Here is a 25,089-nt window from a genome sequence, read left to right as displayed (position 1 = left end):
CTAGAGTCTCCTTCATCTTGCGTATCTCATGTCAGAGGCCTGAATAGTGACAACTGATATTCAGAATAATGATAATGACTTGCAAGAGCATCAGGCAGAAAATACTCAATTTCTTCATTAGACTCCACTTAATAAAGCATGAAGTGGATTAAGACATTTTAAAAGACTTTCTGTGAAAGTTGATATGTACAAAATATTAGTATCTATTATCAAAAAAAGTTCAAGAATACCATTGAATTATTTCCACTTGTGCAGCAAACTTCTTCCCCAAGTCTCACACTTCAAACAAATAGCTCCACCAATTTAGTATCACCTTTCTTTCATTCAATAAGGAGTCCTCTTTCCCTCACATTCCACGTCCAATTCAAATTCTATGGCTCTTCTCTGAAAATATGTTCTGAGCTGATCCTTTTCTTACCATATCTATTAAACGCCCCATCCAAGCCACCAATATTCTTCCAAGACTTCGGCTATGGTCTCTGTATTCTACTTTCTCCAAGATCTTTTCTTCACAAAGGACCCAGCCTTTATCCTGTTTGGTTTTCCCCACAGCAAGTAGCTTACCTGGTGAAAGGTAATACAAGCACACGCTAGTTGTCAATCTAACTGAAACGTAGGCTCTTTCAGACCAGGGATCTTGTCTTGTTCAGTACTTTGGTCTCTACTGTGCCAAAAAGAGTGACATGCACATGTAATGTAATTCTGGCACTCAAGAAAAACCTTTATAAATTAAAGAGCAAGAAATAGATTGTGGGGGAATTGCTTAAGAAGTTCAGGAGTGAAAGTAGCTTGGACTATGGTGATGGTGGTAGCGAGAAAAGCAATCAAATATAAAAGAGTTTGGAGGTAAAATAATCAGAACTGCTGACAGATTGGATAGCGGGCATGAGGAAAGGGACAGAGATATGATTTGGTTGTGTCCTCACCTAAATCTCATCTTGAATTGTAGCTCCCATAATCCCCACGTGTTGTGGGAGGGACCTGATGGGAAGTAATGGAATCATGAGGGTGGGTTTTTCCTGTGCTGTTCTCATGATAGTGAATAAGTCTCACGAGATCTGATGGTTTTATAAAGGGTACTTCCCCTGCACTCATGTTAAGAAGGACTTGTTTGCTTCCCTTTCTACCATATTTGTAAATTTCCTGAGGTCTCCACAGTCATGCTAACCTGTGAGTCAATTAAACCTCTTTCCTTTATAAATTACCCAGTGTCAGGTATGTCTTTATTAGCAGCATAACAGACTAATACAGAAGGTGTTAGGAACCGGGTATAAAAACGGGATAGATCATTGTGCCCTTGACTGAGATAGAGTACATTGAAACGTGTCCAGGATGTGGAGGTGGGAGACAGACAGGTAGTGGAAGGTGACTTTCACAATCAGTTTCTTTCCAGACAGAAGACTGTTCTCTGGTCAGGTTTGTGCTTCTGGGAACATCTCATCAAACGTCCTGCCAGTGGGCTTAGTACTGGAATTTGAATATGGGCTTATCTTTTCATCAACAAGCTGTGTTGCTGTCAGCTTTTATCTCGGGCTGGACACTTTGGAGTGTTCAACTGAAAGCGATGAAAGGTAAGTCAGGCATGACCAGGCTGCTGCCATAATATCCAAGAAGTTGCATATTGTTAACCCAATTTGAGAGTTTTTTTTTTAATGAATGTGTTTAAAGTACATTTATTTTCAAAACTCTGCCTATATTAAATTCTGTAATCCTGTTTCACGCTTTCTGGGTGTGCTTTTTCTGTTTTGTTTTTGCCACTTTGCTCTTTCATCTGGCTCAGCATTTGACCACATGGGCTATTTTTTTAAATAATTTTCTATGGGATTTTGGCATGTTGACAAACATGTAATTCTCCTAGTGATGAGTTTCAGATTTTTTAAACGGCAGTCAAACCTATATTTAAGTAATTATCAAAATTAAGAATAAAACAATAACTTTGCATCTCCTCTTAGGGAGGATTACAAATTTAATATGCAACATTTTATTTCTCTGTTCATCATGTTCCAGCCTCACAACAGTCATCAAGCTAGAAATATGGAAGGCATCACTGAGCCCTTCTTACCCGTTTTACCCATCAGCCTATCCATGAATTACTTAATTCTATTTTCACACCTGAACATTTCTCACATCCATCCTGTTTTCTGCTGTAACTACTCCCTTCTATCCAGAGTCTTTGTTATTTCTTACCCAGACTTTGGCAATAGCCTTTCAACTAGTCTCCTTTCCTCTAGTACACCCTCTGAGAAGTAAACAGTGCTTCATGTTACATGAAAATTTTCCTTACCCTACAAAAAACTCTTCAATGATGTCCTGTCACCTCAGAATAAAGTGTCTACTTCACAACATGGCACACACAGTCTTTGAAACTCACTCTTGCCCACTTTTCTGGCCCTGAGCTTCTTAACTCCCACCTTGGATTTCTTTGATTCAGAAACAAGAAACTGTGTATTTTCCCATAGAATATTATCTGATTATTATTATATATTCCTCCATATTGTCCTGCTGTCTTGAATAACTATGCTTTCCATCTCCCTACATCTAGTGCTTGGACATAATTCATGATTTACATCTCATATTGTCTTGGATGCCTGCTCCCACAGACACCTTAAGCCCTTAACCAATACTTTGCCTTGCTTTGGTGCTACAACAAACCTACATTATATCCATCACTGACTTTGCCATATATTAAATAATTATATTTTTATGTGCTTTTTCCAATAGACTTTTAGCCCCTTGAGGGAAAGGACTATATTTTGCTATCTCTTTCTTATCAAAGTACTAAAGAATATATATAATAAGTTTCTAGCAATATATTAAGTGCTCAATGTTATTAAATATATTTTTGCTTCAAAACATAGCAAGACTATCTGAAAACTGCAATTTTTTTACAGGAGAGGAAAATATTCTGCTGTGATTTCGTTGTTTCAGCTTCACTTGTTCTGCTTTCCTCTCTGGGGACCCCTATTATTCATATACTAGCTCTCTGGTCTTTGCTCTCCTATCTATTCTTTTCTTTCTTCATATTCATTCCTGTGACCTTTTTCTTCATTCCGATGTTTACCTATACAACACTGATTTGCTGTTTTTGCAGTGGAAGTTCTGTACTTTATTCTTTCTTATGTGGATTTAATTTTACTCCTTTCTTTCCCCCAGGATCTGTTTAGTGGGGTTTTTTTGTTTTTGTTTTTTAATTTTATCTGGAGAGAGACCACTTTGGTGGTAGAGACCAGCTGTTTTGTGTGACCTCTCGAAAATAATTTGCCCTGGTCGAGCTTCAGTTACCTCATCTGTAAAATGGACACAGTAAATGTGCCTACCTCATGGGTTTGTTGTCAGGATTAAATTGAACAAAATGTAAAATGCACTTGAAACTAAGCATGTTATAATGTTGGAAGAAAGGTCATACCACCCCACTGCTGATGTTTTCTTCCATTTAACCAGGCATCCAATAGAGAAATACTTCCATCCCTCTCCTCTCCATCTTTTTTCCTCCCTTCCAGTTGCCTGAAGGATAGGTTAGGGATAAATTCTCATCCCCTTTTCTCTCTTCCTTTAGGAATTTCCTTGCCTACTTGAAGAGAACAGACATGTTTTCTTGATTGCTCTTGGTCAAAGTTTAACTTTTTAATAAATGTGTTACTCTGGTTTACGTACTGTTTCTTCCACTACCTTTTCCTTGGTTCAAACTCAGGTGGAAAAAAAAACAAGCAGTGTGTCTGTTGGGTCACCTTAAATTCCCAATATCTGGTTTATTAGGCTGGGCATCTTAAAGAAAAGAATTTGGAATGCATTCTGAGAGATAAAAATTATGTCTGGAATTTGAGGCTTATGCCACAGCTGATGTGCATGGCTGTCAGCTGGGGAGGTGCTATGCCAGGCAATGGCCACGTGGGAATTTTCCTTTATTTTTCACGATAGCCGTATATATTTAATACTTCAAGAGTAAATTCTGTAAATGCTTCTAAACTCTGAGTTTAATGCTTCAAAGAGTAAACTAGGTGTTCCAAAATGAGAAGAAATGATGGTTTGTTTCATGGGAACATAACCCTACTTTCTATTCCATGTTCAAATATTGGTTGTCTTTATTGTGTTGTTTATGGTTCTTGCTGACATTTGAATAACAATGAGTAAAGATGATATCTCATATAGCATACTTTGCTATATTGTTCTTTGGATATGCCTAACTTATAGAGAATTTCTCTGAGCTTGAGCTAATCATTGATGCTTTATGCCTTGCTGACATGCTGGGGAATGGCTTAACCCATGGAGAATGCCAGATGCTTGATGGAAAAGCTTCTGTAAACTTGTACACTTGTTTTTCATGTGACTCATCAATTTAGAAGGTTTTTAGCAGTGTCGTATAGTTTTAAGCCTTTCTTCTTTTTATTGATGTGATTCTCATATCATAAAATTTTTTCAGTTCAATGCTTTTTATGTATTCACAAAGTTGTGCACTCCTTACCACTAATTCTAAAACATCTCTATCAGCCAAGAAGTCCGTGTACCTATTGGCAGTCATTCCTAATTCACCCTGTTCCCAGCTGTGACAACCACTCATCTACTTGCTGTCCCTATGTAGTTTCCTATTTTGGATGTTTAATACAAATCGAATCATACAATATGTGGTCTTGTGTCTTCTTTCACTTAGCATAATATTTTTAGGTTCATCTATGTTCTAGAATAAATCATGTCTTCATTCAAGGACAAATGGTTGTTTCTGTAGCAGTGGAACTATATACACCAGCTTCTAAGCCAAGCTTGTCCAATCCATGGCCCTCTGGCCACATGTGGCCCAGGATGGCTTTCATTCAGCCTAAAACAAATATGTAAACTTTCTTAAAAGATTATGAGTTTTTTGTGATTATCATTTTTAGCTCATTAGCTATTGTTAGTGTCAGTGTATTTTATATGTGGCCCAAGACAATTCTTCCTCCAGCGTGGCTCAGGGAAGCCAAAAGATTGAATGCTCCTGCCTAAGCAAAGCAACATATTACTTAGCAAACTTGAATAGGATGTACAGGTTTCAGGAAAGGCACAGGGAACTGGGTAGATAATGGGAACCAGCTAAGTGCTGACAAAGTTGGTGGCCTGTGAGGATACTAACAAGCAAACTTCGGGCTCCAGTGGGTCCAGGCAACCTCATGTAGCCTAACAGTCCTGGTAAAGCTTGACCTCAAACTATATAGATGCAGTGGGTCTGGTATTACAGGCTAATTTGAACACATTTGCTTGAATTTATGTAACAAAGATTGCTTCTTTTAACCAACAAAATAACTGAGCTTTTCATATGCTTCTGAAACTAGTGAGGTTCTAGCTATATATTGTTAGGATCAGAACTAGCTTGATAGTCCTAGACCAGTTGCCAAATTCCATTCTGCATCCAGGGCCAAGGAAAGATTGTTAGTGGACTTTCTGTGTCTTTTCCAGAGACTCAAAAGTCATGCCCAATAGCTAGTACCAAGTCAGCTCTGGTCTGGCTTAATATAGTATATGTGAGAAGATTCCCCAGGAGATAACTCAAGTGTCTTCAGGACAAGGAAATTTATAGCAAGAGGCAGTGGAAAGAGTGTGGCATAGGATTACAGATGCTGTGTCACTAGATGTAGCCCGCCCTCAATTCTGCACTCCGAAATGAAATAAAATTGAAGAAGTTTTGAATATATTAACTGAAAAACAAGTGCACCTCAAATAAGACCTGGTGACTGGAAATACTATTATTGCAAATTTCTGACTTTACTATGAAGGTCTCAATACCTTCAATGCTACTTTCACAGAAAGGAGATTTTAGGAGAATATGGTAAATACATAATGCCAAAATCAGTTTCTACTGAGAACTTTTTTCCAGTTGAGTTTACCACAGGACACAGATCTCAGGAATTAAGGCATTTAAAATATATGAGAAATTAATAGTGAGCAGCTGGTGATACTGAAGTTCTCTGGAAATCTCTTCAAGTGGCAGATCTAGTTACTCATTCATACATTGGTAGAACAATTAGTAACAAGTGACCAGCATTAGCCAAAAGTAATCTCTTGTTAAAAATTGTGTCTCTTTAGATTTCCTATGAATTATAGGCAACTGGAATCAACTTTTTGACATCCTAGATGGTAGGAAATAGTGGGACACCAAGGGCGGAAGGGAGGCAGGATGTATTTGATTCAAAACACAAATTGTTTACCCAAAGGGGTCCTAGAAAAATGTTTTGCATTGAGGTAATTGCTCTAGGAGGCAGGAATTAGCTTGTTTTCATAATTATATTATTTGAGATCAATGTTGTTTTTATCTCCCACAATTAAAAAAAATGAAACACATAGGAGAATGGAATTGAACTAATACAAATCTGAAAGAATCTAGATTCTATCTAGTACACGAGAATTATTCTAGCTTAAATTGAGCAGCATGATACATTTAGGAGAATACTGCAATATTAGTCACCAACACATAGTATCAATGTCAGGCACTGAACTAACAATCTGATTTACATTCATTCATTTAATCCTCATACTAATATCAAGAATAAAATTTTCCTCATTGAGAAAAGCAAAGCAGAGAAGCATTTAATTTTTACCAATTAAGCATATTTTATATCAATTAAGTGATAGAACAGCTATTAAAACCCAGGTATCCTGACCCAAAAGTCCATGTTCTTCTTCACTCTACCATACTCCTTTCTCTAGGAGAGATTTCAAATTTAAATTTCTTTGGATTTTTTCTCAATAGGAAAATTTAAAAAAAAAATTCCATCTTTATTTCGAGTTGTAAAATGCAAGGGGGTTTAATATTTGAAATTTAATTTCTTGCTCAGAATTTGATATTGAAAAGTATGTTCAAATTTTAAAAATCTGTATGTAATTTGTGTTTATTATTCTGCAGAACCTCTGATAGACTGTTGGGAAACCTAGTTTGGGTAGAAAAATTATAGAAATTAAGCTTTGTGTACAGAATAGACTTTGACTTCATCAATTGGTGTTTTTTTCAGAAGCATTTTAGTGCCTTATGGGGACAAAATTTCGTATTTCCCACTGGTAAACTCAGGAAAATACCCAAAGAACCATGTTTATTATTGGATGAGTGGTGTCATGAAGTATGAATACAACTTTCCCAACTGTTGACCTCTTCGTATAACTGGAATGATTACACCTCTGATCGCCTATGGGCATGATGGGGGTAACTGGAAAAAAGTGTATTACTAAGGCTTACTCTCCTATGGAGAATCACCAATACTTACAACACTGGCCTCCTTCCAGGCCTTCAGTCACTCCTATCTTTTGCAAAAAGGAGGCATGCACTGTGCTTATGAGTTAGGTATAAGGAGTTTGGCATGCTCATCCTACTCTCTTCCTTTTGCAAGCTGTCTGTTTAGAACTACCACTCCCTTAACCCATTTATGCCTGCGGTTGCAATTTTTTGAATTTTTACATGAGTGAAAAATCAAACCTTGGTGATGACCTTGAGCAGTAGGATATAAATTACTCCCACATGCTTAGCATTCCAATAATGAAACACTGGGCATAAGTGTGTTAATTGCTCCATGTTTGCAGGTCTTCCTGGGCCTGCACCATTGACTAGGGAAGTCTAATTTTGAGATTCAGCATGAGTATTAGTACATCCTTGCCTGTAAAGGAAAGCTACACCCTCAGTTATCAGTTTTACCTGTAAGAAGCACAATATTTTGGCCTATTTGTATTAATATTAATACACGCATTTACATATTTTAACAATGAACTCAAACTTGAATGGAGAAGGAGGATGTTATTTATTGGATCATCTAGAACTCTTCATAGTAATCAAACTAAATAGCATGATTCTTAGTTATCTGCCTTAGTCAGTTCAGCTGCTGTAACAAGGTATCATAGACTGTGTGGCTTATAAAGAACAGAAATTCATGCATCACAGTTCTGGAGGCTGGAAGTTTAAGATCAGGGTATCAGCATGACCAGGTTCTGGTAAGGGACCTTTTCCAGGTTGCATCCTGCTATCCTCCCCCTGTGTCCTTACGTACTGGAAGGTGCTGGAGAGCTCTTAGGTCACTTTCATAAAGGCACTCATCCCATTCATGAGGGAGGTCATTCATAACCTAATCACTTCCAAAAGGCTCCACCTCCAAAATGCCATTACATTGGAGATTAGGATTTAAACCCAAAGGACACATTTTGAGAAGACACAAACATTCAGTCCCTTGCGGCATCATTTGTGTTGTTGGTATCATTGGTATAGTTGTTTATCATCATCATCTCAGCTGGAACCTTTCATCCCAACCTGTTTCCTTTTCATTTTAGCCCATTCATTCCTCATAAATCATCTTTTGATTTCATGAACTTCTCATATATTTCTCGTATTTTCACAGAATTAGCTCCATGAATAATGGTTTACAGATTATTCTTATCTTTTATTTACAGTAATCTATACCAATGGTACCCTTTTACTTCTGAAACCTCATGTTCTTTTTCCATTATTTTTATATTTATAATAAAGCCTTGTTTTTGTTATAATCTTTGAGCAGTGTCAGTTTTATCTATCACCGGTGTTTGTCTTAGAATATGCAGACTGTGTTTAGCTCTGACCTAAAAGTGGAAGATGAGGTGATGTGAGAATTTCTGGTGTAATTTCTAAGGAATTATTGGGAAGGAAAATTTGATGTGGCTCAGTTGGACTTGTATGGTGTTGTCACCACTCCAGAGAAACAGGATGGACCCCCATCCCAAATTTGCTTTGTATCTAGACTGTTGATGCCACATTTGCAACCACAGGATATAAAAAGACTTAACATTCACATAAAAAGGCTTTCTAGTGCAAGCAGGAAGCCCTCAAACAGATCTGAAAATGACTTGAGAGCCAGAAAATGCCCCATCCTTAGGCTCAAATTTTTTATTGTGGTTAGGGGGTTGGTCTTAGGTAAAGATTCCCACACAAGGAAAAGGGATTATGTGATTTCAACCTCCCTCTGGAGACAAAGGAGGGAGTGCCAGGGCTTTTTTTTTTTTTTTTTTTTTTTTATCAGCTTGCCCAGATATGGGGCAAAAGGGAGAAAGAAAGGCTAAGGCTTTAAAACTGTCAGTAGCTGGGCATCAAAAAAATGCAGCCAGACTTTTTAATCAATGTGATTGTCCACTGTTTCCATGTCCTAACTTTTACATGGTAGATGTTCATCTTGCATACTCCAAAAGAGAAAGTAACTTTACTGTTTATTTAAGCATAATCCATGCAATGTTATACTGATGAGATTCAAAAGCTGTCATCATCAAAACAACAGTCGAAAAAAAGAACTGGGTGAGGTGGAATTTTTGGACAGAAGTTATGCTTAAAACTCTTATTTTGTGGGAAGGAAGAGAGATATGGAATAGCCTAGGACTCATGTTCGAGATACATAAAATAAATAACTTTGTTAAAATGTAAGAATAATCATTAAACAATAGAAATAGCATGTACAACTTTCAAATCAACCTGGAGAAGAAAAATGAATTAAGAAAGTCAGTCAGGGAAACTGGAGGAAAAGGAGGAGGGAAAAAAGATAAATGGAGAGTACAAATAAGATGACAGAAAAATAACAGATGTATGCAAAAAAAATTCCACACTTTTATTGTAATTTTATCTGTGAATAAGCAAAATCTACTCAAAGGAGAAATTTGTACTTATGTTGACAGGGAGACATGTCCAATGTTACTGACTGCATCACTGTTTGTAACAGCTGAACATTCTAACGAACTTAAATGCCCGTAAGTGTGGAAATGGATCAATAAATTACAGTATATGCATACCATGAAATACTGTGCAACAATTAAAATTAATGAACAAGATCTACATGTATAAATTAGATTCCAGAAATATTGAAGAGTAAGAAAATAAACAGCTAGTAGAATGATGCATACATTATTGCCACTCTTGTTTTAATTAAGAGTTAATTTAAAAACCATAAATACTATATTGCTTTTAATGGATAGACTATGTGTCCTAGAAGTATAAAAAGTATAAAAAACACAAGCAGGAATAATGCACACCAACTTCAGGATAATAGTTATCTCTGGTGAAAAGAGCGAAGAAGGAAATTAGAAAATTCTTTAACAGGATTCCTAATATTTGGAGGTTTTTTTGCATTTTTAATAACTAGAAGCAAATATGGCAGCAGGTTAAAATAATTTGTACATGGATGTTGTCATATGTTACTCTCTATTTTTTTATCCACAAGGAAACATTACATACTTGACCTTGTATAAATCTAAGACATTTCCTATAACGCAAAAATATTTTTTAAAATGTGAACAGGATGATAAAATTAAGGCAAGAAAAGGGGTGGTAAAGAGCTACTGGAGAAGGATATACCGGAAGTGAAGTTAAAAGGGGGCAGCACATGGTGCCCTGGCCTTTATTACATGTGAAGGAATGGATCCAAGGAACTAGAAGAATTGGACTTCCATTGTAATGAGTGGAACTGAAAAGAAAAAGGGAATAGGAAGAGGCAGACATATCGACTTGGCTCATTTGTAGAATGAGACGTTTCCCATCCAATGTGTTCTATTTTCTAGATAAATCTGAAGCTCAGGTTGACTGCTTGAAGATTGAGAAAGGTAACAGAACGTGGATGTCAAGGTGGTTAGAAATTTGAAGACAAGAGAGGAAATTTGAAATGGTTGCTGGAGGCAATGAGAGTGAGAACTGAGTGGGTAAAAAAGCAGTTATGTTTGTATGGTGCACACGAGTGTGACCCTCTATTTTTAGCATTCCCAGTTGACCTGGGTGTAATTTGCTGAGCTGTTATCAGCAGCCCAGACTTGGACATAGAACTGTACAAATTTCTACAGTTAGAGTCCATCACAGTTGAGATTTTGCCAGCCACATATGATAATCACAAGTTAGTTTAGCATATTGACAAGAAAATAGCTAAAGTAATAAATCAAGGAACTTAATCTGGATAGAGAGGAAACTAAAAATGTAAGAGGGAGGATAGAACAGAAAAATATAAATTTAAAAAATTTTCACAATCTCTCTACTGAACAACCACCATTACACTTTGGTGTATTTCCTCTGAGTCCTTAAAAGTTATTTTATATATATATATAATATTCTATAATATATATATTATTATATGTAATAATATATATTATATATTATATATATTATATAATATATATAATATATTATATATATTATATAATATATATTATATATTATATATATTATATAATATATATTATATATTATATATATTATATAATATATATTATATATATTTTATATATTATATATATATTATATATATATTTATAATATATTATATATATAATATATAATATATATTATATATAACATATATATGCATATTATATATATATGAAGAGAGGGAAAGACATAGATATATGTATGTGTACATATATACAAATACATATACACATACATACATATGTACCAAATACATGTTTATTTTGTAAGCAAAAAAGAATATTATACTATAGCTAATACTTTATACATTCTAAAATTGTATGTGACTATTCTTCCAAATTGATAAATATTCAACTAGCATTGATTTAATGAACATATAATATTGCATTTGAAGGAAGCAAAATAATTTATTTAATTATGTTCGATAAGTTAAATAAATTATCTTATTGATGGCATTGTTAAATTATCAATAATAAAAATAATCTAAATTATCTAATGCATTTATGTTATCAGTTGTTTGCTATCATTAAATACTGTTTTAATAATCAATTTGAGATTCAATCTTTCATATATCTGAATTACTTTCCTAGAATACATTTCTAAATGTAGAATTATATCAAAGGGTTAGCACATCTTAACTACAAATTGTGCTGTAGGAAGTTTTATGAAAGTATAAACACACACATGCACATATATATATATTTGATATTTTCAAATAGATAGATTTGATATTTTCAAATAGATAGATTTGATATTTTCATATATATATTTGATATTTTCATATATATTTGATATTTTCAAATAGATATATTTGATATTTTCAAATAGATATATTTGATATTTTCAAATAGATATATTTGATATTTTCAAATAGATATATTTGATATTTTCAAATATATCTATTTGATATTATCAAATAGATATATATATTTGATAAATTGCCTTTGAAAATTCTTCTTTAGGACTCTCTAGGAGAGAAAGGTTTATAGTACCTCAGAGTAGAAGTGCTGGGACCAATAAGTGACTTTTTCTCTATTCCTTCAGAAACAGAGTCAGATATCACAAGGAAAAATGAACACTGAACTTACACTTAATTCAGTTCCAAAATTCCAGTCTATTAAACATCCTGAAACTCAACACAACAAGGAACAATCAGTTCACATTTCCTCCCTTGGTTCAATTCTTTATTTTTGAGAATGATACAATATTCTTTCTGCTGCCCAAGTCAATCACTGTATAGTTATTTTCCCTCCTGCCTGTCAACATCTAGCCAGCTTTCCTGAGCACACAAGCCATTCATCTAGCAAAAATATATTGGGCTGACCATGCAACAAGCATTTTGCAAGGTCTGGGAAATAACGAGATGTTCAATTATACAAAATGTATACTCTCTCTTCTTCAATATTTCTACAGAATTTATTATGTGTACTGCTCTTTGAACCTTAAAACACACAAGCTGTGGCAGGTAGATCAGGTTTCCCAGAAAACAGATTCCAAAATGCAGGTTTGTGTGCAGGTGGTTTATTGGGGAGTGCTCTCAGGGAAAACAAGTATCATCAAGGGAGGAGAGTAAGATTGGGCACAGGGCTATGTTGAATGGTGATGCATTTCAACAGGGACACTAGCCAGTCCCATAGAGAGAGCTCTATAGCTAGAATAGCCCATCAGAGCTGTACTCAATGGAGGCAAGGGGGCTGGGACTCTGCATCTCACCATAGAGCAGTCATTGAATTTATATTGCCCCTAGAGAGATAGAGTAACTTTGAACAAGGCAACTACCTTAGGCCAAGGACAATTCTTGTGGAATATTCATCTGTGAGCAATCAGAGGGCAACACTCTTGAGAAATGGATACCTAGGCCCTAAAGAGGCAGAATCTGAGAAGCCATGCTAACCTGGATTAGTGAGCTGATCTCTGGTTCTTGGAGAGCATCAGGAAGAACAGCTATTAGGTGTGGGCTTAATACCTGGGTGATGGGTTGATCTGTGAAGTAAACTACCATGGCACACATTTACTTATGTAACAAACCTGTGCATCCTGCACATGTACCTGGAACTTAAAATAAAAATTGATTTTAAAAAATGCTTTGGGCTTAAACTATAAAAAGAAACCACCATATATACATACATAAAGAACTTGCTTATATATGAGGCTTATATCATCAATAGAATTGTAAACTCTTGACAACTACAGAAGGTATGTTAAACTTCTCCTGTTTACTCATAAGTCTAACATGATGTTTCATAAGTATTAGGTGCTCAATAATACCTGTTTAATTTGACAAAATCCTGCCTCTTAGTTTTATGAAGCACTACCTGTCCCCACATTTACTTTCTCACCTATAGCTGCCATATTAGTCTAAGCATTTATAATTTCTTTCCTGGGCTATTGCTTAAATCGTATAAATAATTCTTACATTTTACCTCTTTGATAAAATCTCTCTGGTATAACAGCAATATGGTGGACTGTATCTTTGTGGTTAATCAGTGTGGTTATTGAACTTTAAACATAATATCTTATAGTGAAGCCATGTATTAAATATGAACTTTCTCCTCTTGTATGACCTACATATTTACATGGTTTGGTTTTATGCATCAGATGCAAGACTTGTGTTCACTAACCTTCTTTGTTTAGCACTGATGTACAAACATGTGGTCTTCTAGATGAATAGTTTACAATGTGCTTCTGTAAAGTGTCAGGGTAAAAGCTGAGAGAGACCAGATAAAGCTGAAGCAACAGATATTAGAGGCAACAACCATACAAGTATTCTGGCCCAAGTCTGATCACAGGCATGGCCCTTAGGGACCAACCCTACTGGTTTCCTGTTGTTTTCTTCTTAACATCCTAGTTTTTCTCCCCAAAGATCAGAAGTCACAGCTGTGTCAGGTCTCTTAATAGGGAAGATGATACTTAGAAAACCCAAAGAGGGATACATGAGCTACCATCCAGGAGGCAGATGAGTCAGGGTACATGTGGAATCCAATGTACACTCTGACTTGACTCTGCAAAAATTCAAAGTTTTATCCATTTCTCTATGCTCTAAGCATTTGTATGTTTGGAGACACAGCATATAAATTTTCCATCACCTGATCAAATAAAACTGCTAAATTCATTGTATTTGTTTCTGTCTTTCTCTCATTTTATCTTCCTCCATTCATTCTGTTAAGATACCCCTTGCCTGTTATGAACCAGACACCATATCAATTGCAATACAATCAACATCTCATTGTTGACATCTGTCCTGATTCATGATTATTCCAATTATACAGTAATTGAGGCTCAAAGAGATTTTGAGTTTTACCAAAGGTCACATTTCTAGTAAGTTAAAGAAGTGAAAAAGTATAGAATAGTTCATACTTTTGCCAGTGCCCCATCCTGTCTGTCCACAGACATCTGGAAGGGAAATTATCTTTGTGGTCCAAAAATATAAATGAAGTATGTGCCTAGTTGTTTGGCACTCTAGGGACCTGCTTTAGATCTGCCCACTGTAGAATCTGCCTGCTCCATCAGGGCAGAGGCCTGCTAAGTGTATGTCCTTGGGTTGGCAGGTGAGAAAGAGAAGCCCTATCTGGAACAAAGCAATGTAATAACAATGTCAGACATGAATTGCACCTTACACATGTTCCATTATAGATATCTGCCACAGACAATGCTGACTTCTTAAAAAATATCACAAGTGGGTGACCGCTATTATACAAAGCTCTGTGAAATGGAATGACTAATCTGTAAACATAAGCATGAGATTGAATAAAATATAAAGAAATATATGCGATATTATTTTAGCATAGACAGTACCATATCCCATAGACCTTCTTGCACAATGCAGTGACACACCACTGTGTTATTAATGCTTTGGAAAAATTTATTTATTCTATTCCATTAGTGTATTTTAACAAACATTGCTCTGGGACAGTATGCCTGCCAATTTATGTTTATGAGACTGTCAACATAATTTACATGCAGACAAAAATATGATACAATATTGCCAATGCAGAATCGCCTTGTCAAATGATATTGTCACAAAAAAATGAAACAGCACCCCAGCTGAGGAGCCAAGCATATTCATCACTGTTGGCTCTACAGAATTTGAGGTGACACACTGAAATACAGTTAATGCCTTTTTTTCATGCATCAAATGAATAAAAAGTGAATGAAAGATGTACTTCTGACTGCCATAAACTGTGCAAAAGCAAATAGGTTTCTTGTTTCCCTCAGAAAAAAAATAAAAATAATACATGGCTTCCCAAAATAGTTGACAGAATTATATTTATTATTCATTTGGAAAACGGAGTATGCTACAAAAATCACGAATGGTTCTAAAGTGTTTGGCTGCAATGATTGAGACTGTCATGAAAGGAGATGATGGCAAACTTAGAGGTCCTAATCCACCCAGGATGAAGAGCAGGTGCAGTGTGGAACAATGGTAGTTATTTGGCCTAGGACCTTGTGCTAAATAATACAAGAGATTTTAATGAGACTGCTTTTTCTAGAAGGTGAATAATTAGATATATGGACTTTTCTCCACTTTGACTACTCCAACTCTAAGGGCATGGTTTCTGGACACTGGTAGGTTCAAGTCCTGGTTCGAGCTGTACATAACTGAGCTTCAGTAGTATGTGAATGCTTCAGTGAAAAGGTTTTCCAATTTTTCCTGTGCTGATGGCTTGTAAGCTCCAGAGATTTCACTGGCAAGGAGAACACCCAGGTTGTTTCCAGGGAGGCCAACTGGGAAGAACACAGAGCTTTACCAGTCTTAAAGGATTTGTTCTCCAGGTACTACCTTTGCTCATTGATGAAAGGCCCTCTGTGCTGGAGGTGTCTTCCTTGCTCTGGGCCATATCATCAAAGGTGAGGCAAGTATACCTATGGCCTGTCTGCCACAAGCATGCTTGGTACAAAGGGACCAAGCACCCTTATTCTCACCATAGTCCCTATCTCATAGGAATTCCTAAAGTAAGAGCATAATGGCTCTAGTAAACTTCCTGTTGTTAGAACATACGTGCTTAGAAATTATGTTTTTAAGAGGAGAAAAAAGAAATATCCTGGGTTCAGGAACAATGAGAGGAGTTCACATTCAATGTTCACAATCTGCACGGTGCTGGATTAGCAGCAAATTAAGGACCCTGAGTTCTTTCCTGAAACTTTAGTTTAACAAACAGAAATGTATGAGTAACAAAAGAAGACTGGGGGAACACTTTGTGTAGGGGTAGGGAAAACATGCACGACTTGAGTCTGAAGCCCTACTCTGCTACATAGTCCACAGAAGACACTCTGATCCTTAGTTTCTTCATACATAGAACAGGACTAATAATTACCTCGCAACTTTGTTGTGACAATTAAATAGGAAATTGTCGACTCACATGAAATGCCTAATGTTCAGCCATTTTCTATGTACAAAAAAAAAAAAACCTGGCAATAGTTTGTAATTCACTTAGCATGATCCAAGCATATAATAAATGCTTACTGGATACTGGTTTACTAAACATGTTAAAAGAAGCTATGCAAAAGAAAAAAGTTAATGCATTAATATATTACTACTACTACTGCTACCACTGTTACTACTAGTAGCCTGCTGGTCTTCGTCAATGATATTTCAAATGGAATCTTAAATATAACATTCCAAATGTCTCAGTACCATGTAAGGCATGTGATGAAACATGAGATAGTCTACCTCAATATGGATTTAAATTTCTGTAGCAAATATATAGAACCTTAGCTATTTATCTTTAGGCTCCATGAACATATGAATTCCTATGAGAAAACATTTTTCCTGAAATTGACCTCTACTTCAAGACATTGAAAACTCTGTTTAAGCTGATGCCTCCTGTTAGGTAGAAAGGAACTTGTCATTTTGCATTTTACACTCTCATTGACAGTATTGTCCAAACAGCAGCTGGCTTCTGCAATTCACACTAGAATTTTACTGTGAATTAATAGCTGGACAGAATAAATGGTGGCAGGATGATGTGGGTGCCTAACACACCATTAGAGGTGAAGGGACAGACAGAGCTTCTGAGAGTGAGAGTTCCGAAGCCCAAATGCATATCCAATTCATTAGTTAAGGGGGAGAGGAAAAGGGCAGAGCATGAAGAAGAAAAGTAATGAAAGAAAGACATTGAGACAGGGAGGAGATAAAGGAGGGAGCGATAATATAATGGAGAAAAATGACTGTAGAAGAATAGGATGATGCATCGTTAAGAATAGCCCACACCTGCTGGGCCTGAGAGAGGAAAGTGTTTGCATTAGGCATCAATTGGAATGAATTATATGACACTTTTTCTTTGGCCAGAAAAATTTCTTTCTGACCCCAGCTGGTGATCAGATGGTGCCCTAGAGAATGAAGATGACTATCTCTTGTCATTTTGATCTCTGCATTGAATATTACCATTTCTATCCTTACCAGAGATTTAAATCCATTTTAAAGAAACTGTATTAATCAACTTATCTGAATAATAACTTGTAGCCTAATGTATATGGGATAGTTTGGGGTGACAAAGGCAGAATTTAAAACAAAGAAAAAGTACTCTTTCATGCCCCACTGGCATAACAAATTAAATTATATTTTATCTTGTTTTAATTGCATGGAGTGATACACATATTGGTCAAAACCACTACTGAATTTGATAGATCATTGAGTCTGGAATTTTTCACTAAAAATGCAAATAGATTCAGATGATTTGCTCCAAGCATATTTGCACCTAAATCAGAAAATTTATAGTCTCCAGAAAGACCATTGAAATGTAGAGTCAGATATAAGCTCAGCTGAAATAATTTTAGCATCAGATGCTAAGAGCCAAATAAACTATGTAAAATAATATGAACTCTTTAAAGTCAATGCAAATATGTCAAGACTAAAAAATGTCTCTGAGTGAGAGAACTTTCACCCAGCCTTCACTATATCAGTCAGTGGCCTTAAATTGTGGCTTTCTATATTATCTGGAGCTCTGGCCTTAGTACAGAAAGTGGAATCACAAATGAGATACACACTTCTTCGTGGTCCTACCTACCATTATATTGACGACTAGAATCAGTGTGTTCCTAAAAGGTACTATTGCACTATTGGTGGGTGGCTCAGATGAGAGTTTTGACACACACACCGAAATGAGTTTATATAGAGATTTACATAAAATCTACGCTATAAAATTTATTTTAAAATAAATTTATGTAAATACAAATTATTTAAAGAAAAATATTAAATTTATTGCATGTTAATATGTCAAAATATGTCAAAAATTGTGTGAAAATTGTGACTTTGGTCCCTGAATGATTAAAGTTTGCCAAACAGGAGTTTAGATGAAGGCAGAAGTGGCTGTTGGCCAAATCTCCAGATGGTTCAAATCTAAGAGGGATGGAGCCAAAGTCTGATAAGGGAGCCTTGATGGAGGGGGGAGCACTAGGCTGAAATTAACACGAATAAATTAAAATAGTATAAATGCAATTTTTTATATTTTAGCTATGAAAACGTCAGAACAAGTATGAGGTCATGGGGCATCTCTTTACTACAGTTTATATGAAAATAATTAATATTATAAAGGTCTTGTCATCGTGCTGGTCTTCACAGTGTATAAATTTTATTTGTCTAACTTCTACTTTCACCTTTTATCAGTATAGCTCAATACTAGTCAGAGTCAAGAACTTCCTAGAAGCATAATTTAGGATCTAAATAGAAGAACATAATGGAGAGAAAGGCAGTGTTTGTCCTACTCCATAAAGAGAGACAGGAAAATAAAATCAAACCCTGTCATTTCAATCATGTTTGATATTGCTGGTAAGATAAAATAAAATGTTTTTAGTTTCCCAACCTTTCATAACATGGAATCTTCTTTTCTCCTATACTTCTCTCTTTTTGTCTGTGTAATCTTGGAATTTATAAATATGTCATTTTTAATATATCATTGATTTGACAATGTTTTTTTAAAATTTAGACTTAGTTTTATAACTAGTTATAAAATATTTTTACTTTTATTCGAAATGGGTTTTCTTCCACCTCTTTATAACATCTGCATTTCTTACTTTTGGCTTCTATGTCTTCTTCATCTCCTTATCAGAAGGCTATATCTTCAAGAGCATGTGTATGTGCACACAGACACCTGTATGTTTAGAGTGTACTTGGCTGATAGAAGATCTGAGCCTTTGCATATCTAAAAATGTTTTCCTATACCTTTCTACATAAAATAAAAATCAAGGAGTCTGGGTAAAATTATCTCAATTTACAAAAATGTTTCTTCAAAATCCTATCAATTCTCATCTATTATCATCTGACTGTTGGTGTTAAAGAGCAAAAATTCAATAATTTCATTACTTTAAGACACTACATTTCTAGTTTTGTCTTTTCCCCGCTAATGAATTCAAATTTTTGTTAGTAAGTTTGTAGGTATTTTATTTAGCTGATCAGGCCTGTAATGTTGTGAGACTCTTCAATCTACATAGGTCTTTCTTCAATTGAAAAAAATATGTTTGCATTTTCCCCTCCCTGCTACCTGTTTGGTAATTAATTAGTGTTGCCATTCCCTGCCCACTATATCATGTTTTTATTTTTTTTTAATTTTGTTACCCTATGGCTTTGCATTTTGAGATTTATTTACTTTTTGATGGAGTCTCATTCTGTCACCCAGGCTGGAGTGCAGTGATGCGATCTTTGCTCACTGCAACCTCCGCCTCCCAGGTTGAAGTCATTCTGGTGCCCCAGCGTCCCCAGAGGCTGGGATTATCGGTGCGTGCCATCATGCCAGGCTAATTTTTTTTTTTTTTTTTTTTTTTTTTTTTTTTTTTTTTTTAGTAGTGACGAGGTTTTACCATGTTGGCCAGGCAGGTCTCTAACTCCTGACCTCAAGTGATCTGCCTGCCTCAGCCTCCCAAAGTGCTGGGATTACAGGTGTGAGCCACCATGCCAAGCCACATTTTGAGATATCTAAATTATTTTTCTACATGACAGATTAAATTGCTGCATCATCGCACCTACCTCCTCTGCCTCGTCACCCTCTTCGTGCTCTTAGACTTCCTGAGAATTTCCCTCATCTCTCTTTTCATAAGATGTTACCTGTTACCCCTCCAGCACGTCACATTATTCCCTCTCCTTATAGTTTTAATTTCTGTTTTATAAAGAATACTCTCTCACTGTAAGGAGAAAGACAGTTTCCTACAATTTTCTTCTGGAACTTAGAATACAATATTTTCAGAAATCTTCCCTAGCTTCTCCTGTGTCTGAAGTTGTTTATTTTGGCCGCATAAAGAATCTTCCTCACCCACACAATTCCTCCTCTTCTCCTCATCCTTGAGCCAGTCAAGAATAATTCACAGCCATTATTTGTCAACAGAATATGCAGCTTGTCTCCTTTCACCAAATTTATCATTGCCTATTCTCTATTGAGGGAAACGAACTACTACCATTGCAATTGTATTAAAATTTAAAAAAAATAAAAATTAGAAAAAATTTAAAACACTTAGAGATTGTATTAGTCCATTTTTAAAACTGCTATAAAGAACTGCCCAAGCCTGGGTAATTTATAAATGAAAGAGGTTTAACTGACTCACAGTTCAGCATGGCTGGGGAGGCCTCAGGAAACTTACAATCATGGCAGAAGGCTGAACGGGAAGCAAGGCACCTTCTTCGCAAGCTGAAAGGAGGACGTGCCAAGCAAAGGGAGACAGCCCCTTATAAAACTATCAGATCTCATGAGAACTCACTCACTATCACGAGAACAGCATGGAGGAAACTGCCCCCATGATTCAATTACCTCCACCTGGTCTCTCCCCGACACATGGGGATTATGGGGATTACAATTCAAGATGAGACTCAGGTGGGAACACAAATCCTAACCATATCAAGGATCAACCTTGATACATCTTTCTTGCTATATTCTGGTACATTAGCAAGTCCTGTGGGTTTAACCCTGTAAATATATCATTAATATCTTCATTTCTGTCCTGCTATCATATTAGTTTAAGGCACTATGATTTCTTATTTGAACTCTCTAGATAGTCTCCTAATTTGTTTTTCTATATCTACTCTTCTCTTGTACAAAACAACCTTTTAAAACTGCAAATGAACTTATGGCTCCCCAGGTGAAAATTCTTCAACAACTTGCCATTGTTCTCAGGATGAAAAATCAATTAACTTCACATCACCTACAGGATTCTTTATATTCCAGCACTTGCTCCAATCACCAGACCCATCTGGTGCTCTCCCAGTCTGAGCTTTTCCCAGGCTCCTAAACAGAACCTGTTCGTTTCTGCCACAGGATCTTTGCATTTAGAGTTTCTTCTGCCAGGAAGCTCCCTACCTCCACCCTATACAAAACACCTGGTTAACACACAAACTCCAGTCTGTCAGTTCAAATGACATCCTTTGGGGAAGACTTCCTTGAGATTCTAGATAAGAATGAATGCCCCTCTTACCTATTCCTAGACTACACTCTCATTTTCCTTTATAGTACATTTCACAGTGTCAACTATACTTCTGCCATTATTTCACTGTCAGTGTCTTTCATCTCATTAAAAGCTCTATGCCATAGTGACTGTTTCTGTTTCAATCAACATTTGTTGAATTCATCATTGAATCTCTGTGTCCTCTTCTCAAAGATGCAGTTGGAAAACAGGTTAAAGTGCAGAATTCCTGATTCAATCCCATATTTCAAGTAGGCTTTTAGCAAATTCTTTCATTCTCTATTGAAATGGCATCTGATGTTTGAAAAATTGCAATTCCTACCACACATTAGAAACAAGGTTCTTCAGCCTTGCCCACCATGACTTCTATCTAAGGACTCATGTCCAGAATGTTGGCTCCACCAGGTTACTGCCCCAAACCCTCCAGTCAATTTCGGATCTAGCTGAGACTTATATCAAAAGTCACTTCCCTGCTATTGAGAAACTGGCCTCTTCAATTCACTGTATTATATCTCCCTGTTTTATTTTCTTCTTCGTAACTAACAATTTATTGGTATTATTTGTCTGGATCCTCCACAAATTTCTTTAGCATAAGGACTCGACCTCTGTTGTTTCCACTGCATTCAATCACAAAGTACAACTGGATAAAACCAGACTAGAATGAGAGATATAGGATCATCATAACATCATCAACAAAACCTGGCTTAATTGGAAGCTGCTTTGTACTCTCTTTGCTTTCCTCTAACCATGCTAATATTAACAAAGAGAAGCCGTTTCCCAATGCATTCATACCATCCTACACAGACCCAGGCCATGGGCCCAGGCTAAGATACATTCATGGAATTATGTTTGCAAGGTGAAAAAAGTGTCAAGAAGTGGGAGACTTCCTCTGATCTATTCATTATTTTTCCCTTCAAGGCACCAGGGGAGCCAGAAGAGCAGAAGAGGTGTCAGCTGACCAGAAAGAGCCTGGCGCTGTAGCCTGGAAAACCTGTCATGGAAAGGTACTGCAGCTTCAGGCCTCAGAGCTCTCCAGGATCACTCTCAAGAACATGTCTGGGAAAGAAGTTATGAAGTAGAGGCAAGAGTGCTTTACAGGTAAGAGTCTTTTTAGGGGAGCAATAGGATTGTCCTCTTTTTAGAAATAGCTCTTTTGGGCCATGATCCCTTCTTTCTCCTACCGGAACTGCTTAATCCCATTGCCTGAGCCTTCAAGCCTGGAGATTATCCATCATATGACTAAGAATGAGATGACACCTGTACAGATACACGATTTGCCTCTCAGCTGTTTAGCTGTTTCTATAAGAAGCCTGAGCCATTAAGGTACTCTCAGGGCAGGAATGACCTAGAAGAGATGGAATATAAGCTCAAGACAATAAGATGGGGGCCTGGTCAAACACCCTTCCTTATGTGAACTAGGAATCTTGGTTATAGCCCACGTTTTTCCTTCTTCTCCAAATCCAGCTGATGGCTTTGGTTTAAGAGCCTCATCTATGAGAAATTCCATATCAAAATTATTGCAGGGAGAATAGACCTCTTCCATTACCTAGAACAAAAGTTAGTACTTTCCCCTATTTCTTCTCTTTTCTTTCTTTTGTACTTCCTATTACTTTTGGTGCTGTAGAAAGATTTCTCTGTCCAAAAAGATGTGAAATATTCCAGACACATTGCACCAAGGGTGTGTGTATGTAGCACAAATCAACTTTCCTTGAGCTTCTCTGATATATAGCCAGTGTTTTAATGTTCCTATTTATGCCAATCCATAATACATCTTCATAGTGTTGGCTTAATCACAAATGACAAGGGTGGAAAATGTAATAAAGACAGGGGCACATTAATCTACTTTGTATGAAAATGTGGAAAGGTAATCCAATTTTGAACTGCTTGCTCTTACAAAATATATAAAAGTTTGTATGATTTCTGCATCTCAGTTGGGGAGATGGTGGTCAATCCTAAAGAGCTATATTTCAGGTAAAGAGTCCTTGGTCCCTTACATATATGCACAGAGGTAGTAGCCCATACTGAGAAATAAAGATGGTGACTCTGGGGAGTGAGTTGCCTGATGGTCTATTAGAAGCCTCTATATCAGGCAATATTCAGGGGTGTTCATTCCTTGTGGGTCTTAGAGAGAGATTCCAATGTTAGGGATGCTGTTGTGTCTTCCCCTGCATAGCCCCTAAGGCTAGTTCATATGAAAAGTAAATCTGACTCTGCTCCCTAAAAACAAACTGGAGTTCATTTGTTGAAAAATCCATAGAAGGGAGGTAGATTCAGCTAGAAAGTGTGTTTCTAGCAGGGGAGTTGGTGTGAGGGAGAGAATAGTTATGATGAAGTCAGGCTTGTCTTAAACCACACCTGATGTCATTCCAATCACTGTGTGTGTCTGCACTTGTGGGTTGTGTGCATGGCATGCATGAATGTTGATGCATCTGCAGTCCTCTCACCCAGCAGAGAAGCATAAGAGAAATGTGAGCTCTGGACTTAAAGAGCACTGAGTGTTAATCTCACCTTCTATTTGCTCTGCGACATGACCAGTAGTCCAACTCCTCTGAATCCCAGTTTCTTTTTCAGTAAAATAGAGATTGTACTAGTTATCTCTTAGGATTAGTAGAAATACATGACCCAGTAATTCTATTCTTAGGTATCTACCCAAGATAAATAAAAACAAAACATAGGCAAATGTGTACAAAAACTTGTACATGGATGTTCATAGCAACATTATTCACTGTAGATAAAAGGTGGAAACAACCCAAATGTCTATCAGCTGACAAATGCATAAACAAAATGTGGCATATTATTGAAATAAACAATGGAAAATTATTCAGCCATTAAAAGGAATGAAGTACTGACACATGCTACAACATGAATTTGCCTTTAAAACATCATGCTAAGTGAAAGAATCTTGTCACAAAAGACCACATATATGATCCCTTTGTATGAAATGTCCAGAAAACAGAAAGATGTAGTGACAGAAATAAGATTCATGGTTGGCGTAAATTTTTTTCAGTAAAAGCAGCTTTCCTTCCTGTTTGAGGAGGTTCGTTTCTTCTTTCTTGTGAACTTATAATGGTTTTCCTGCCATGTTCTTGCCTTACAAGGGCTTCTGATTCTCCTAAGGACATATCCCCACCATGGTTTTTCTCTTCCTCAGCTATAACCAGTATCACATCCTAGCAAGCGACTCCCAGAAGATGAGGTTCACAAAAAGACCTATAAAAAATTAAAGTACACACCAAAATAATTGCATGACTTTTCCAATTTATATCAATAGAATCCATATGTGTGGGAATAGATCCTAAGGCTGTTGGATAATGGTGAAAGGAATATATATAATATTGGACTGAGGATCTGGGAATAATCCTACTAGCTTGTTTGCTGGGTTGACTAAAAGCTGGACATGAAATTGACCTAAATTGTGTTAAATGGAAATGCTAAAAATCCCCTGGCATACTGTAAAGGAAAATATCTATTGGCTTAAGAAAACTAGAATGCTAGAGTGGATTTTATTAAGTAAAGACATGCCCTGTTAGTATATCCCCTAGAGGACT

General features: G+C 36.3%; 1 long non-coding RNA gene across 1 annotated transcript; it reads left to right on the top strand.

Moving 5' to 3' along the window:
- The first annotated feature begins 1,076 nt into the window (after positions 1-1,076).
- Positions 1,077-24,371, top strand: LOC101179561. Its single transcript, XR_179858.1, has 3 exons — positions 1,077-1,134; positions 1,394-1,571; positions 22,460-24,371. It is a non-coding gene; the product is annotated as an uncharacterized LOC101179561 (long non-coding RNA).
- The last annotated feature ends 718 nt before the right edge of the window (positions 24,372-25,089 follow it).

The sequence above is a fragment of the Nomascus leucogenys genome, chromosome 19, assembly GCF_006542625.1.
Source record: "Nomascus leucogenys isolate Asia chromosome 19, Asia_NLE_v1, whole genome shotgun sequence".
Classification (NCBI taxonomy): domain Eukaryota; kingdom Metazoa; phylum Chordata; class Mammalia; order Primates; family Hylobatidae; genus Nomascus; species Nomascus leucogenys.
Note: the sequence above shows the minus strand (reverse complement) of the source record. Positions and strands in the feature narration are given on the sequence as shown.